Source organism: Panulirus ornatus, chromosome 5 (genome assembly GCF_036320965.1).
Source record: "Panulirus ornatus isolate Po-2019 chromosome 5, ASM3632096v1, whole genome shotgun sequence".
Classification (NCBI taxonomy): Eukaryota; Metazoa; Arthropoda; class Malacostraca; order Decapoda; family Palinuridae; genus Panulirus; species Panulirus ornatus.
The window spans coordinates 27,844,348-27,864,888 of NC_092228.1; positions in this window are offsets into that span (position 1 = coordinate 27,844,348).

Below are 20,541 nucleotides of genomic sequence, written 5' to 3' on the forward strand. Positions count from 1 at the left end.
TTGCTCACAACTCTACATCTAAAGTTTCTACAAGTTCCACCACCACCACCATTACTGTGGGTTGCTCACAACTCTACATCTAAAGTTTCTACAAGTTCCACCACCACCACCACCATACTGTGGGTTGCTCACAACTCTACATCTAAAGTTTCTACAAGTTCCACCACCACCACCACCATACTGTGGGTTGCTCACAACTCTACATCTAAAGTTTCTACAAGTTCCACACCACCACCATACTGTGGGTTGCTCACAAACTCTACATCTAAAGTTTCTACAAGTTCACCACCACCACCACCATACTGTGGGTTGCTCACAACTCTACATCTAAAGTTTCTACAAGTTCCACCACCACCACCACCATACTGTGGGTTGCTCACAACTCTACATCTAAAGTTTCTACAAGTCCACCACCACCACCACCATACTGTGGGTTGCTCACAACTCTACATCTAAAGTTTCTACAAGTTCCACCACCACCACCACCATACTGTGGGTTGCTCACAACTCTACATCTAAAGTTTTTACAATCCACCACCACCACCACCATACTGTGGGTTGCTCACAACTCTACATCTAAAGTTTCTACAAGTTCCCCACCACCACCACACCATACTTGGGTTGCTCACAATCTACATCTAAAGTTTATACAAGTTCCACCACCACCACACCAATACTGTGGGTTGCTCACAACTCTACATCTAAAGTTCTACAAGTTCCACCACCACCACCACACCATACTGTGGGTTTCTCACAACTCTACATCTAAAGTTTCTACAAGTTCCACCACCACCACACCATACTGTGGGTTGCTCACAACTCTACATCTAAAGTTTCTACAAGTTCCACACCACCACCACACATACTGTGGGTTGCTCACAACTTACATCTAAAGTTTCTACAAGTTACCACCACCACCATACTTGGGTTGCTCACAACTCTACATCTAAAGTTTCTACAAGTTCCCACCACACCACACCATACTGTGGGTTGCTCACAACTCTCACTAAAGTTTCTACAAGTTCCACCACCACCAACCATACTGTGGGTTGCTCACAACTCTACATCTAAAGTTTCTACAAGTTCCACCACCACCACCACCATACTGTGGGTTGCTCACAACTCTACATCTAAAGTTTCTACAAGTTCCACCACCACCACCCATACTGTGGGTTGCTCACAACTCTACATCTAAAGTTTCTACAAGTTCCACCACCACCACCACCATACTGTGGGTTGCTCACAACTCTACATCTAAAGTTTCTACAAGTTCCACCACCACCACACCACCATACTGTGGGTTGCTCACAACTCTACATCTAAAGTTTCTACAAGTTCCACCCACCACCACACCATACTGTGGGTTGCTCACAACTCTACATCTAAAGTTTCTACAAGTTCCACCACCACCACCACCATACTGTGGGTTGCTCACAACTCTACATCTAAAGTTTCTACAAGTTCCACCACCACCATACTGTGGGTTGCTCACAACTCTACATCTAAAGTTTCTACAAGTTCCACCACCACCACCACCATACTGTGGGTTGCTCACAACTCTACATCTAAAGTTTCTACAAGTTCCACCACCACCACCACCATACTGTGGGTTGCTCACAACTCTACATCTAAAGTTTCTACAAGTTCCACCACCACCACCACCATACTGTGGGTTGCTCACAACTCTACATCTAAAGTTTCTACAAGTTCCACCACCACCACCACCATACTGTGGGTTGCTCACAACTCTACATCTAAAGTTTCTACAAGTTCCACCACCACCACCACCATACTGTGGGTTGCTCACAACTCTACATCTAAAGTTTCTACAAGTTCCACCACCACCACCACCATACTGTGGGTTGCTCACAACTCTACATCTAAAGTTTCTACAAGTTCCACCACCACCACCACCATACTGTGGGTTGCTCACAACTCTACATCTAAAGTTTCTACAAGTTCCACCACCACCACCACCATACTGTGGGTTGCTCACAACTCTACATCTAAAGTTTCTACAAGTTCCACCACCACCACCACCATACTGTGGGTTGCTCACAACTCTACATCTAAAGTTTCTACAAGTTCCACCACCACCACCACCACCATACTGTGGGTTGCTCACAACTCTACATCTAAAGTTTCTACAAGTTCCACCACCACCACCACCATACTGTGGGTTGCTCACAACTCTACATCTAAAGTTTCTACAAGTTCCACCACCACCACCACCATACTGTGGGTTGCTCACAACTCTACATCTAAAGTTTCTACAAGTTCCACCACCACCACCACCATACTGTGGGTTGCTCACAACTCTACATCTAAAGTTTCTACAAGTTCCACCACCACCACCACCATACTGTGGGTTGCTCACAACTCTACATCTAAAGTTTCTACAAGTTCCACCACCACCACACCATACTGTGGGTTGCTCACAACTCTACATCTAAAGTTTCTACAAGTTCCACCACCACCACCACCATACTGTGGGTTGCTCACAACTCTACATCTAAAGTTTCTACAAGTTCCACCACCACCACCACCATACTGTGGGTTGCTCACAACTCTACATCTAAAGTTTCTACAAGTTCCACCACCACCACCACCATACTGTGGGTTGCTCACAACTCTACATCTAAAGTTTCTACAAGTTCCACCACCACCACCACCATACTGTGGGTTGCTCACAACTCTACATCTAAAGTTTCTACAAGTTCCACCACCACCACCACCATACTGTGGGTTGCTCACAACTCTACATCTAAAGTTTCTACAAGTTCCACCACCACCACCACCATACTGTGGGTTGCTCACAACTCTACATCTAAAGTTTCTACAAGTTCCACCACCACCACCACCATACTGTGGGTTGCTCACAACTCTACATCTAAAGTTTCTACAAGTTCCACCACCACCACCACCATACTGTGGGTTGCTCACAACTCTACATCTAAAGTTTCTACAAGTTCCACCACCACCACCACCATACTGTGGGTTGCTCACAACTCTACATCTAAAGTTTCTACAAGTTCCACCACCACCACCACCATACTGTGGGTTGCTCACAACTCTACATCTAAAGTTTCTACAAGTTCCACCACCACCACCATACTGTGGGTTGCTCACAACTCTACATCTAAAGTTTCTACAAGTTCCACCACCACCACCATACTGTGGGTTGCTCACAACTCTACATCTAAAGTTTCTACAAGTTCCACCACCACCACCACCATACTGTGGGTTGCTCACAACTCTACATCTAAAGTTTCTACAAGTTCCACCACCACCACCACCATACTGTGGGTTGCTCACAACTCTACATCTAAAGTTTCTACAAGTTCCACCACCACCACCACCATACTGTGGGTTGCTCACAACTCTACATCTAAAGTTTCTACAAGTTCCACCACCACCACCATACTGTGGGTTGCTCACAACTCTACATCTAAAGTTTCTACAAGTTCCACCACCACCACCACCATACTGTGGGTTTGCTCACAACTCTACATCTAAAGTTTCTACAAGTTCCACCACCACCACCACCATACTGTGGGTTGCTCACAACTCTACATCTAAAGTTTCTACAAGTTCCACCACCACCACCACCATACTGTGGTTGCTCACAACTCTACATCTAAAGTTTCTACAAGTTCCACCACCACCACCACCATACTGTGGGTTGCTCACAACTCTACATCTAAAGTTTCTACAAGTTCCACCACCACCACCATCACCATACTGTGGGTTGCTCACAACTCTACATCTAAAGTTTCTACAAGTTCCACCACCACCATCACCATACTGTGGGTTGCTCACAACTCTACATCTAAAGTTTCTACAAGTTCCACCACCACCACCACCATACTGTGGGTTGCTCACAACTCTACATCTAAAGTTTCTACAAGTTCCACCACCACCACCACCATACTGTGGGTTGCTCACAACTCTACATCTAAAGTTTCTACAAGTTCCACCACCACCACCACCATACTGTGGGTTGCTCACAACTCTACATCTAAAGTTTCTACAAGTTCCACCACCACCACCACCATACTGTGGGTTGCTCACGACTCTACATCTAAAGATTCTACAAGTTCCACCACCACCACTATACTGTGGGTTGTTCACAACTCTACATCTAAAGTTTCTACAAGTTCCACCACCTCCACCACCATATTGTGGGTTGCTCACAACTCTACATCTAAAGTTTCTACAAGTTCCACCACCACCACCACCATACTGTGGGTTGCTCACAACTCTACATCTAAAGTTTCTACAAGTTCCACCACCTCCACCACCATACTGTGGGTTGCTCACAACTCTACATCTAAAGTTTCTACAAGTTCCACCACCACCACCATCACCATACTGTCGGTGGCTCACAACTCTACATCTAAAGTTTCTACAAGTTCCACCACCACCATACTGTGGGTTCCTCACAACTCTACATCTAAAGTTTCTACAAGTTCCACCACCACCTCCACCATACTGTGGGTTGCTCACAACTCCACACCTAAAGTTTCTACAAGTTCCACCACCACCACCACCATACTGTGGGTTGCTCACAACTCTACATCTAAAGTTTCTACAAGTTCCACCACCACCACCACCATACTGTGGGTTGCTCACAACTCTACATCTAAAGTTTCTACAAGTTCCACCACCACCACCACCATACTGTGGGTTGCTCACAACTCTACATCTAAAGTTTCTACAAGTTCCACCACCACCACCACCACCATACTGTGGGTTGCTCACAACTCTACACCTAAAGTTTCTACAAGTTCCACCACAACCACCACCATACTGTGGGTTGCTCACAACTCTACATCTAAAGTTTCTACAAGTTCCACCACCACCACCACCACCGTACTGTGGGTTGCTCACAACTCTACATCTAAAGTTTCTACAAGTTCCACCACCACCACCAATACTGTGGGTTGCTCACAACTCTACATCTAAAGTTTCTACAAGTTCCACCACCACCATCACCATACTGTGGGTTGCTCACAACTCTACATCTAAAGTTTCTACAAGTTCCACCACCACCACCACCATACTGTGGGTTGCTCACAACTCTACATCTAAAGTTTCTACAAGTTCCACCACCACCACCACCATACTGTGGGTTGCTCACAACTCTACATCTAAAGTTTCTACAAGTTCCACCACCACCACCACCACCATACTGTGGGTTGCTCACAACTCTACATCTAAAGTTTCTACAAGTTCCACCACCACCACCACCACCATACTGTGGGTTGCTCACAACTCTACATCTAAAGTTTCTACAAGTTCCACCACCACCACCACCACCATACTGTGGGTTGCTCACAACTCTACATCTAAAGTTTCTACAAGTTCCACCACCACCACCACCATACTGTGGGTTGCTCACAACTCTACATCTAAAGTTTCTACAAGTTCCACCACCACCACCACCACCTTACTGTGGGTTGCTCACAACTCTACATCTAAAGTTTCTACAAGTTCCACCACCACCACCACCATACTGTGGGTTGCTCACAACTCTACATCTAAAGTTTCTACAAGTTCCACCACCACCACCACCACCATACTGTGGGTTGCTCACAACTCTACATCTAAAGTTTCTACAAGTTCCACCACCACCATCACCACCATACTGTGGGTTGCTCACAACTCTACATCTAAAGTTTCTACAAGTTCCACCACCACCACCACCACCGTACTGTGGGTTGCTCACAACTCTACATCTAAAGTTTCTACAAGTTCCACCACCACCACCACCATACTGTGGGTTGCTCACAACTCTTCATCTAAAGTTTCTACAAGTTCCACCACCTCCACCACCATACTGTGGGTTGCTCACAACTCTACATCTAAAGTTTCTACAAGTTCCACCAACACCACCACCATACTGTGGGTTGCTCACAACTCTACATCTAAAGTTTCTACAAGTTCCACCACCACCACCACCATACTGTGGGTTGCTCACAACTCTACATCTAAAGTTTCTACAAGTTCCACCACCACCACCACCATACTGTGGGTTGCTCACAACTCTACATCTAAAGTTTCTACAAGTCCCACCATCACCATACTGTGGGTTGCTCACAACTCTACATCTAAAGTTTCTACAAGTTCCACCACCACCACCACCATACTGTGGGTTGCTCACAACTCTACATCTAAAGTTTCTACAAGTTCCACCACCACCACCACCATACTGTGGGTTGCTCACAACTCTACATCTAAAGTTTCTACAAGTTCCACCACCACCACCACCATACTGTGGGTTGCTCACAACTCTACATCTAAAGTTTCTACAAGTTCCACCACCACCACCACCATACTGTGGGTTGCTCACAACTCTACATCTAAAGTTTCTACAAGTTCCACCACCACCACCACCATACTGTGGGTTGCTCACAACTCTACATCTAAAGTTTCTACAAGTTCCACCACCACCACCATACTGTACTCACCAGGTGGACATGACCAACACACTCGCCAGGTGGACATGACCAACACACTCGCCAGGTGGACATGACCAACACACTCACAAGGAGGACATGGTCAACACACTCGCCAGGTGGACATGGCCAACACACTCACCAGGTGGACATGGCCAACACACTCGCCAGGTGGACATGACCAACACACTCGCCAGGTGGACATGACCAACACACTCGCCAGGTGGACATGGCCAACACACTCGCCAGGTGGACATGACCAACACACTCGCCAGGTGGACATGGCCAACACACTTGCCAGGTGGACATGCCCAACACACTCGCCAGGTGGGCATGACCAACACACTCGCCAGGTGGACATGACCAACACACTCACCAGGTGACATGACCAACACACTCGCCAGGTGGACATGTCCAACACACTCACCAGGTGGACATGACCAACACACTCGCCAGGTGGACATGACTAACACACTCGCCAGGTGGACATGCCCAACACACTCGCCAGGTGGGCATGACCAACACACTCGCCCAGTTGGACATGACCAACACACTCGCCAGGTGGACATGACCAACACACTCGCGAGGTGGACATGGCCAACACACTCGCCAGGTGGACATGACCAACACACTCGCCAGGTGGACATGACCAACACACTCGCCAGATGGACATGGCCACACACTCGCTAGGCGGACATGACCAACACACTCGCCAGGTGGACATGACCAACACACTCGCCAGGTGGACATGACCAACACACTCGCCAGGTGGACATGGTCAACACACTCCCCAGGTGGACATGACCAACACACTCGCCAGGTGGACATGGTCAACACACTCCCTAGGTGGACACGACCAACACACTCACCAGGTGGACATGGTCAACACACTCGCCAGGTGGACATGACCAACACACTCACCAGGTGGACATGGTGAACACACTCGCCAGGTGGACATGGCCAACACACTCGCCAGGTGGACATGGCCAACACACTCGCCAGGTGGACATGACCAACACATTCGCCAGGTGGACATGACCAACACACTCGCCAGGTGGACATGACCAACACACTCACCAGGTGGACATGACCAACACACTCGCCAGGTGGACATGACCAACACACTCACCAGGTGGACATGGCCAACACACTCGCCAGGTGGACATGGCCAACACACTCGCCGGGTGGACATGACCAACACACTCACCAGGTGGACATGACCAACACACTCACCAGGTGGACATGACCAACACACTCGCCAGGTGGACATGACCAACACACTCACCAGGTGGACATGAGCAACACACTCACCAGGTGGACATGACCAACACACTCACCTGCTGGACTTGGCCAACACACTCACCAGGTGGACATGACCAACACACTCACCAGGTGGACATGACCAACACACTCACCAGGTGGATATGACCAACACACTCACCAGGTGGACATGACCAACACACTCGCCGGGTGGACACGACCAACACACTCGCCAGGTGGACATGACCAACACACTCACCAGGTGGACATGACCAACACACTCACCTGCTGGACTTGGCCAACACACTCACCAGGTGGACATGACCAACACACTCACCTGGTGGACATGACCAACACACTCGCCAGGTGGACATGACTAACACACTCGCCAGGTGGACATGACCAACACCCTCACCAGGTGGACATGACCAACACACTCGCCGGGTGGACATGACCAACACACTCACCAGGTGGACATGACCAGCACACTCGCCAGGTGGACATGACCAACACACTCACCAGGTGGACATGGCCAACACACTCGCCAGGTGGACATGACCAACACACTCACCAGGTGGACATGACCAACACACTCACCAGGTGGACATGACCAACACACTCACCAGGTGGACATGACCAACACACTCGACAGGTGGACATGACCAACACACACACCAGGTGGACATGACCAACACACTCGCCAGGTGGACATGGTCAACACACTCACCAGGTGGACATGGTCAACACACTAGCCAGGTGGACATGACCAACACACTCGCCAGGTGGACATGGCCAACACACTCACCAGGTGGACATGACCAACACACTCACCAGTTGAACATGGTCAACACACTAGCCAGGTGGACATGACTAACACACTCGCCAGGTGGACATGGTCAACACACTCACCAGGTGGACATGGTCAACACACTCACCAGGTGGACATGGTCAACACACTAGCCAGGTGGACATGACCAACACACTCACCAGGTGGACATGACCAACACATTCGCCAGGTGGACTTGACCAACACACTCGCCATGTGGACATGGCCAAAACACTCGCCAGGTGGACATTACCAACACACTCGCCAGGTGGACATGACCAACACACTCACCAAGTGGACATGACCAACACAATCGCCAGGTGGACATTACCAACACACTCGCCAGGTGGACATGACCAACACACTCGGCAGGTAGACATGACCAACACACTCACCAGGTGGACATGACCAACACACTCGCCAGGTAGACATGACCAACACAATCGCCAGGTGGACATGACCAACACACTCGCCAGGTGGACATGACCAACACACTCACCAGGTGGACATTACCAACACACTCACCAGGTGGACATGACCAACACACTCGGCAGGTGGACATGGCCAACACACTCGGCAGGTGGACATGACCAACACACTCGGCAGGTGGACATGACCAACACACTCGGCAGGTAGACATGACCAACACACTCGGCAGGTGGACATGACCAACACACTCGGCAGGTAGACATGACCAACACACTCGGCAGGTGGACATGACCAACACACTCGGCAGGTGGACATGACCAACACACTCGGCAGGTGGACATGACCAACACAATCGCCAGGTGGACATGACCAACACACTCGCCAGGTGGACATGACCAACACAATCGCCAGGTGGACACGACCAACACACTCGCCAGGTGGACATGACCAACACACTCACCAGGTGGACATGACCAACACACTCGCCAGGTGGACATGACAAACACACTTGCCAGGTGGAAATGACCAACACACTCGCAAGGTGGACATGACCAACACAATCGCCACAAGGAAACACCTGTCCCTAACCTGTCCTATCTATTGTGTGTGCATGTCATGGTGGAACACCTGTCCCTAACCTATCTATTGTGTGTGCATGTCATGGTGGAACACCTGTCCTATCTATTGTGTGTGCATGTCATGGTGGAACACCTGTCCCTAACCTATCTATTGTGTGTGCATGTCATGTTGGAACATCTGTCCCTAACCTGTCCTATCTATTGTGAGTGCATGTCATGATGGAACACCTGTCCCTAACCTGCCCTATCTATTGTGTGTGCATGTCATGGTGGAACACCTGTCCCTAACCTGCCCTATCTATTGTGTGTGCATGTCATAGTGGAACACCTGTCCTATCTATTGTGTGTGCATGTCATGTTGGAACACCTGTCCCTAACCTATCTATTGTGTGTGCATGTCATGTTGGAACACCCGTCCCTAACCTGTCCTATCTATTGTGTGTGCATGTCATGGTGGAACACCAGTCCCTAACCTATCTATTGTGTGTGCATGTCATGGTGGAACACCTGTCCTATCTATTGTGTGTGCATGTCATGGTGGAACACCTGTCCCTAACCTATCTATTGTGTGTGCATGTCATGTTGGAACACCTGTCCCTAACCTGTCCTATCTATTGGGTGTGCATGTCATGGTGGAACACCTGTCCCTAACCTGCCCTATCTATTGTGTGTGCATGTCATGATGGAACACCTGTCCCTAACCTGCCCTATCTATTGTGTGTGCATGTCATGGTGGAACACCTGTCCCTAACCTGCCCTATCTATTGTGTGCATGTCATAGTGGAACACCTGTCCTATCTATTGTGTGCATGTCATGTTGGAACACCTGTCCCTAACCTGTCCTATCTATTGTGTGTGCATGTCATGGTGGAACACCTGTCCCTAACCTGCCCTATCTATTGTGTGTGCATGTCATGGTGGAACACCTGTCCCTAACCTGCCCTATCTATTGTGTGTGTATGTCATGGTGGAACACCTGTCCTATCTATTGTGAGTGCATGTCATGGTGGAACACCTGTCCAATCTATTGTGTGTGCATGTCATGGTGGAACACCTGTCCCTAACCTGCCCTATCTATTGTGTGTGCATGTCATGGTGGAACACCTGTCCCTAAACTGCCCTATCTATTGTGTGTGCATGTCATGGTGAAACACCTGTCCTATCTATTGTGTGTGCGTCATGGTGGAACACCTGTCCCTAACCTGTCCTATCTATTGTGTGTGTATGTCATGGTGGAACACCTGATCCTAACCTGCCCTATCTATTGTGTGTGCATGTCATGGTGGAACACCTGTCCCTAACCTGTCCTATCTATTGTGTGTGCATGTCATGGTGGAACACCTGTCCCTAACCTGCCCTATCTATTGTGTGTGCATGTCATGGTGGAACACCTGTCCCTAACCTGTCCTATCTATTGTGTGCATGTCATGGTGGAACACCTGTCCCTAACCTGTCCTATCTATTGTGTGTGCATGTCATGGTGGAACACCTGTCCCTAACCTGCCCTATCTATTGTGTGTGCATGTCATGGTGGAACACCTATCCTATCTATTGTGTGTGCATGTCATGGTGGAACACCTGTCCTATCTATTGTGTGTGCATGCCATGGTGGAACTCCTGTCCCTAAACTGTCCTATCTATTGTGTGTGTATGTCATGGTGGAACACCTGTCCCTAACCTGTCCTATCTATTGTGTGTGCATGTCATGGTGGAACACCTGTCCCTAACCTGCCCTATCTATTGTGTGTGCATGTCATGATGGAACACCTGTCCCTAACCTGCCCTATCTATTGTGTGTGCATGTCATGTTGGAACACCTGTCCCTAACCTGTCCTATCTATTGTGTGTGCATGTCATGGTGGAACACCTGTCCCTAACCTGTCCTATCTATTGTGTGTGCATGTCATGGTGGAACACCTGTCCCTAATCTGTCCTATCTATTGTGTGTGAATGTCATGGTGGAACACCTGTCTTATCTATTGTGTGTGCATGTCATGGTGGAACACCTGATCCTAACCTGTCCCTATCTATTGTGTGTGCATGTCATGGTGGAACACCTGTCCCTAACCTGTCCTATCTATTGTATGTGCATGTCATGGTGGAACACCTGTCTTATCTATTGTGTGTGCATGTCAAGGTGGAACACCTGATCCTAACCTGTCCTATCTATTGTGTGTGCATGTCATGGTGGAACACCTGTCCCTAACCTGTCCTATCTATTGTGTGTGCATGTCATGGTGGAACACCTGATCCTAACCTGTCCTATCTATTGTGTGTGCATGTCATAGTGGAACACCTGTCCCTAACCTATCTATTGTGTGTGCATGTCATGGTGGAACACCTGTCCTATCTATTGTGTGTGCATGTCATGGTGGAACACCTGTCCTACCTGTCCTATCTATTGTGTGTGCATGTCATGGTGGAACACCTGTCCCTAACCTGTCCCTATCTATTGTGTGTGCATGTCATAGGTGGAACACCTGTCCCTAACTGTCTATTTGTGTGTGCATGTCATGGTGGAACACCTGTCCTATCTATTGTGTGTGCATGTCATGGTGGAACACCTGATCCCTAACCTGTCCTATCTATTGTGTGTGCATGTCATGGTGGAACACCTGACCCTAACCTGCACTATCTATTGTGTGTGCATGTCATGGTGGAACACCTGTCCCTAACCTGTCCTATCTATTGTGTGTGCATGTCATAGTGGAACACCTGTCCCTAACCTGTCCTATCTATTGTGTGTGCATGTCATGGTGGAACACCTGTCCTATCTATTGTGTGTGCATGTCATGGTGGAACACCTGATCCTAACCTGTCCTATCTATTGTGTGTGCATGTCATGGTGGAACACCTGTCCCCTAACCTGCCCTATCTATTGTGTGTGCATGTCATGGTGGAACACCTGATCCTACCTGTCCTATCTATTGTGTGTGCATGTCATGGTGGAACACCTGATCCTAACCTGTCCTATCTATTGTGTGTGCATGTCATGGTGGAACACCTGACCCTAACCTGTCCTATCTATTGTGTGTGCATGTCATGGTGGAACACCTGTCCCTAACCTGCCCTATCTATTGTGTGTGCATGTCATAATGGAACACCTGTCCCTAATCTGTCCTATCTATTGTGTGTGCATGTCATGGTGGAACACCTGTCCTATCTATTGTGTGTGCATGTCATGGTGGAACACCTGATCCTAACCTGTCCTATCTATTGTGTGTGCATGTCATGGTGGAACACCTGATCCTAACCTGTCCTATCTATTGTGTGTGCATGTCATGGTGGAACACCTGTCCTATCTATTGTGTGTGCATGTCATGGTGGAACACCTGTCCTATCTATTGTGTGTGCATGTCTTGGTGGAACACCTGATCCTAACCTGTCCTATCTATTGTGTGCGCATGCCATGGTGGAACACCTGACCCTAACCTGTCCTATCTATTGTGTGTGCATGTCATGGTGGAACACCTGTCCCTAACCTGCCCTATCTATTGTGTGTGCATGTCATAATGGAACACCTGTCCCTAATCTGTCCTATCTATTGTGTGTGCATGTCATGGTGGAACACCTGTCCTATCTATTGTGTGTGCATGTCATGGTGGAACACCTGATCCTAACCTGTCCTATCTATTGTGTGTGCATGTCATGGTGGAACACCTGATCCTAACCTGTCCTATCTATTGTGTGTGCATGTCATAGTGGAACACCTGTCCTATCTATTGTGTGTGCATGTCATGGTGGAACACCTGTCCCTAACCTATCCTATCTATTGTGTGTGCATGTCATGATGGAACACCTGTCCCTAACCTGTCCTATCTATTGTGTGTGCATGTCAAGATGGAACACCTGTCCCTAACCTGTCCTATCTATTGTGTGTGCATGTCATGATGGAACACCTGTCCCTAACCTGTCCTATCTATTGTGTGTGCATGTCATGGTGGAACACTTGATCCTAACCTGTCCTATCTATTGTGTGTGCATGTCATGGTGGAACACCTGTCCCTAACCTGTCCTATCTCTTGTGTGTGCATGTCATGTTGGAACACCTGTCCCTAACCTGTCCTATCTATTGTGTGCATGTCATGGTGGAACACCTGTCCCTAACCTGTCCTATCTATTGTGTGTGCATGTCATGGTGGAACACATGTCCCTAACCTGTCCTATCTATTGTGTGTGCATGTCATGGTGGAACACCTATCTATTGTGTGTGCATGTCATGGTGGAACAACTGTCCCTAACCTATCTATTGTGTGTGCATGTCATGGTGGAACACCTGATCCTAACCTGTCCTATCTATTGTATGTGCATGTCATGGTGGAACACCTGTCCTATCTATTGTGTGTGCATGTCATGGTGGAACACCTGATCCTATCTATTGTGTGTGCATGTCATGGTGGAACACCTGTCCTATCTATTGTGTGCATGTCATGGTGGAATACCTGTCCCTAACCTGTCCTATCTATTGTGTGTGCATATCATGGTGGAACACCTGTCCCTAAACTGTCCTATCTATTGTGTGTGTATGTCATGGTGGAACACCTGTCCCTAACCTGTCCTATCTATTGTGTGTGCATGTCATGGTGGAACACCTGTCCCTAACCTGTCCTATCTATTGTGTGTGCATGTCATGGTGGAACACCTGTCCCTAACCTGTCCTATCTATTGTGTGTGCATGTCATGGTGGAACACCTGTCCCTAACCTGTCCTATCTATTGTGTGTGCATGTCATGGTGGAACATCTGTCCCTAACCTGTCCTATCTATTGTGTGTGCATGTCATGGTGGAACACCTGTCCCTAACCTGTCCTATCTATTGTGTGTGCATGTCATGGTGGAACACCTGTCCCTAACATGTCCTATCTGTTGTGTGTGCATGTCATGGGGGAACACCTGTCCCTAACCTATCTATTGTGTGTGCATGTCATGGTGGAACACCTGTCCTATCTATTGTGTGTGCATGTCATGGTGGAACACCTGTCCCTAACCTGTCCTATCTGTTGTGTGTGCATGTCATGGTGGAACACCTGTCCCTAACCTATCGATTGTGTGTGCATGTCATGGTGGAACACCTGTCCTATCTATTGTGTGTGCATGTCATGGTGGAACACCTGTCCCTAACCTGCCCTATCTATTGTGTGTGCATGTCATGATGGAACACCTGTCCCTAACCTATCTATTGTGTGTGCATGTCATGGTGGAACACCTGTCCCTAACCTATCTATTGTGTGTGCATGTCATGGTGGAACACCTGTCCTATCTATTGTGTGTGCATGTCATGGTGGAACACCTGTCCCTAACCTATCTATTGTGTGTGCATGTTATGGTGGAACACCTGTCCTATCTATTGTGTGTGCATGTCATGGTGGAACACCTGTCCTATCTACTCTCATTCTTGGGTAAAATACAACCGTGGATATTGTGCCGACTGGGTGGGTATTGTGACGACACGTCGGTCCAATACCCACAAAGCTTTTATTTCCATTACATATGTTGATTATCACTTATCTTTATCATCATTACATCAAAATGACATATTTACTTGCTTTTTTTAATAGGTATTGAAGAATGATGACCTCAATCATATATTAAATAGGGTTGCAGGCCTAATGACCTTCCTCATAGGCCGAGGGCTGTAAAACCTAACAAACAACAACAACAACAACAACAATGACATGTAATAAGTCTCGGTAGATATTCCCTTTTTCCTCTGAAGTAGTTAATTATGCAAATATGTTTACTACATTTATTGTACAATTGTGGATACATCATCCCATCCACTGAGGAAGTGGTCATCACTTCTACATTACAGTCTACAGCCAGACCCGCTACAGGAAAATGACCTCACACTACATGACCAGTATGGCAGATAATGATGGTTGATGTAGAAGTAAGGCAGATGATGATGGTTGATGTAGAAGTATGGCAGATGATGATGGTTGATGTAGAAGTATGGTAGATGATGATGGTTGATGTAGAAGTATGGCAGATGATGATGGTTGATGTAGAAGTATGGTAGATGATGATGGTTGATGTAGAAGTACGGCAGATGATGATGGTTGATGTAGAAGTATGGCAGATGATGATGGTTGATGTAGAAGTATGGCAGATGATGATGGTTGATGTAGAAGTATGGCAGATGATGATGGTTGATGTAGAAGTATGGCAGATGATGATGGTTGATGTAGAAGTATGGCAGATGATGATGGTTGATGTAGAAGTATGGCAGATGATGATGGTTGATGTAGAAGTATGGCAGATGATGATGGTTGATGTAGAAGTATGGTAGATGATGATGGTTGATGTAGAAGTATGGCAGATGATGATGGTTGATGTAGAAGTATGGTAGATGATGATGGTTGATGTAGAAGTACGGCAGATGATGATGGTTGATGTAGAAGTATGGCAGATGATGATGGTTGATGTAGAAGTATGGCAGATGATGATGGTTGATGTAGAAGTATGGCAGATAATGATGGTTGATGTAGAAGTAAGGCAGATGATGATGGTTGATGTAGAAGTATGGTAGATGATGATGGTTGATGTAGAAGTATGGTAGATGATGATGGTTGATGTAGAAGTATGGCAGATGATGATGGTTGATGTAGAAGTATGGTAGATGATGATGGTTGATGTAGAAGTACGGCAGATGATGATGGTTGATGTAGAAGTATGGTAGATGATGATGGTTGATGTAGAAGTATGGCAGATGATGATGGTTGATGTAGAAGTATGGCAGATGATGATGGTTGATGTAGAAGTATGGCAAATGATGATGGTTGGTGTAGAAGTATGGTAGATGATGATGGTTGATGTAGAAGTATGGTAGATGACGATGGTTGATGTAGAAGTATGGCAGATGATGATGGTTGATGTAGAAGTATGGCAGATGATGATGGTTGATGTAGAAGTATGGCAGATGATGATGGTTGGTGTAGAAGTATGGTAGATGATGATGGTTGATGTAGAAGTATGGTAGATGATGATGGTTGATGTAGAAGTATGGTAGATGATGATGGTTGATGTAGAAGTATGGTAGATGATGATGGTTGATGTAGAAGTATGGCAGATGATGATGGTTGATGTAGAAGTATGGCAGATGATGATGGTTGATGTAGAAGTATGGCAGATGATGATGGTTGGTGTAGAAGTATGGTAGATGATGATCGTTGGTGTAGAAGTATGGTAGATGATGATGGTTGATGTAGAAGTATGGTAGATGATGATGGTTGATGTAGAAGTATGGCAGATGATGATGGTTGATGTAGAAGTATGGCAGATGATGATGGTTGATGTAGAAGTATGGCAGATGATGATGGTTGGTGTAGAAGTATGGTAGATGATGATGGTTGATGTAGAAGTATGGTAGATGATGATGGTTGATGTAGAAGTATGGTAGATGATGATGGTTGATGTAGAAGTATGGTAGATGATGATGGTTGATGTAGAAGTATGGCAGATGATGATGGTTGATGTAGAAGTATGGCAGATGATGATGGTTGATGTAGAAGTATGGCAGATGATGATGGTTGGTGTAGAAGTATGGTAGATGATGATGGTTGATGTAGAAGTATGGTAGATGATGATGGTTGATGTAGAAGTATGGCAGATGATGATGGTTGATGTAGAAGTATGGTAGATGATGATGGTTGATGTAGAAGTATGGCAGATGATGATGGTTGATGTAGAAGTATGGCAGATGATGATGGTTGATGTAGAAGTATGGCAGATGATGATGGTTGATGTAGAAGTATGGTAGATGATGATGGTTGATGTAGAAGTATAGCAGATGATGATGGTTGATGTAGAAGTATGGCAGATGATGATGGTTGATGTAGAAGCATGGCAGATAATGATGGTTGATGTAGAAGCATGGCAGATGATGATGGTTGATGTAGAAGCATGGCAGATAATGATGGTTGATGTAGAAGTATGGCAGATGATGATGGTTGATGTAGAAGTATGGCAGATGATGATGGTTGATGTAGAAGTATGGCAGATGATGATGGTTGATGTAGAAGTGTGCCAGATGATGATGGTTGATGTAGAAGTATGGCAGATTATGATGGTTGATGTAGAATGGTTGATGTAGAAGTATGCAGATGATGATGGTTGATGTAGAAGTATGGTAGATGATGATGGTTGATGTAGAAGTATGGCAGATGATGATGATTGATGTAGAAGTATGGCAAATGATGATGTTTGATGTAGAAGTATGGAGATAATGATGGTTGATGTAGAAGTATGGCAGATGATGAAGGATTGATAGAAGTATGGCAGATGATGATGGTTGATGTAGAAGTATGGCAGATGAATGATGGTTGATGTAGAAGTATGGCAGATGATGATGGTTGATGTAGAAGTATGGCAGATGATGATGGTGATGTAGAAGTATGGCAGATGATGATGGTTGATGTAGATGTATGGCAGATGATGATGGTTGATGTAGAAGTATGGCAGATGATGATGGTTGATGTAGAAGTATGGCAGATGATGATGGTTGATGTAGAAGTATGGCAGATGATGATGGTTGATGTAGAAGTATGGCAGATGATGATGGTTGATGTAGAAGTATGGCAGATGATGATGGTTGATGTAGAAGTATGGAGATAATGATGGTTGATGTAGAAGTATGGCAGATGATGATGGTTGATGTAGATGTATTGCAGATGATGATGGTTGATGTAGAAGTATGCAGATGATGATGGTTGATGTAGAAGTATGGCAGATGATGATGGTTGATGTAGAAGTATGGCAGATGATGATGGTTGATGTAGAAGTATGGCAGATGATGATGTTTGATGTAGAAGTAGGCAGATGATGATGGTTGATGTAGAAGTATGGTAGATGATGATGGTTGATGTAGAAGTATGGCAGATGATGATGTTGATGTAGAAGTATTGTACAGATGATGATGGTTGATGTAGAAGTATGCAGATGATGATGGTTGATGTAGAAGTATGGCAGATGATGATGGTTGATGTTAAGTATGGCAGATGATGATGTTTGATGTAGAAGTATGCAGATGATGATGATGATGTAGAAGTATGACATGATGATGTTGATTAGAAGTCTGGAGATAATGATGTTGATTAGAAGTATGGCAGATGATGATGGTTGATGTAGAAGTATGCAGATGATGAATGGTTGATGTAGAGTATGGCAGATGATGATGGTTGATGTAGAAGTATGCAGATGATGATGATTGATGTAAAGTTTGGCAGATGATGAGTGATGTAGAAGTATGGGAGATGATGATGGTTGATTAGAAGTAAGGCAGATGATGATGGTTGATGTAGAAAGTACTGGCAGATGATGATGATTGATGTAGAAGTATGGCAGATGATGAGGTTGATGTAGAAGTATTTCAGATGATGATGTTGATGTAGAAGTATGGCTGATGATGATGGTTGATGTAGAAGTAAGGCAGATGATGATTGGTTGATGTAGAGTATGCAGATGATGATTGATGTAGAGTATGCAGATGATGATTGATGTAGAAGTATGGCAGATGATGACGGTTGATGTAGAAGTATGGCAGATGATGGTATTTGATGTAGAAGTATGGCAGATGATGACTGATGTAGAAGTATGGCAGATGATGATGGTTGGTGTAGATGTATTGCAGATGATGATGGTTGATGTACAAGTATGGCAGATGATGATGGTTGATGTAGAAGTATGGCAGATGATGATGGTTGATGTAGAAGTATGGCAGATGATGATGGTTGGTGTAGATGTATTGCAGATGATGATGGTTGATGTAGAAGTATGGCAGATGATGATGGTTGATGTAGAAGTATGGCAGATGATGATGGTTGATGTAGAAGTATGGCAGATGATGACGGTTGATGTAGAAGTATGGTAGATAATGATGGTTGATGTAGAGGTATGACAGATGATGATGTGATGTAGAAGTATGCCAGATGATGATTCATGTAGAAGTATGACAGATGATGATGGTTGATGTAGAAGTATGGCAGATGATGATGGTTGATGTAGAAGTATGGTAGATGATGATGATTGATGTAGAAGTATGGCAGATAATGATGGTTGATGTAGAAGTATGGCAGATGATGATGGTTGATGTAGAAGTATGGCAGATGATGATGGTTGATGTAGAAGTATGGTAGATGATGATGGCTGATGTAGAAGTATGGCAGATTATGATGGTTGATGTAGAAGTAAGGTAGATGATGATGGATGATGTAGAAGTATGGCAGATGATGATGATTGATGTAGAAGTATGGAAGATGATGATGGTTGATGTAGAAGTATGGCAGATGATGATGGTTGATGTAGAAGTATGGCAGATGATGATGGTTGATGTAGAAGTATGGCAGATGATGATGGTTGATGTAGACGTATGGCAGACGATGATGGTTGATGTAGAAGTATGGCAGATGATGATGGTTGATGTAGAAGTATGGCAGATGATGATGATTGATGTAGAAGTATGGTAGATGATGATGGTTGATGTAGAAGTATGCCAGATGATGATGGATGATGTAGAAGTATGGCAGATGATGATGGTTGATGTAGAAGTATGGCAGATGATGATGGTTGATGTAGAAGTGTGCCAGATGATGATTGATGTAGAAGTATGACAGATGATGATGGTTGATGTAGAAGTATGGCAGATGATGATGGTTGATGTAGAAGTATGGCAGATGATGATGGTTGATGTTGAAGTATGGCAGATGATGGTTGACATAGAAGTATGGTAGATGATGATGGTTGATGTAGAAGTATGGCAGATGATGATTGATGTAGAAGGATGGCAAATGATGATGGTTGCTGTAGAAGTATGGCAGATAATGATGGTTGATGTAGAAGTATGGCAGATTATGATTGATGTAGAAGTATGGCAGATGATGATGGTTGATGTAGAAGTATGGTAGATGATGATGATTGATGTAAAAGTATGGCAGATGATGATGGTTGATGAAGAAGTATGGCAGATGATGATGGTTGATGTAGAAGTATGGCAG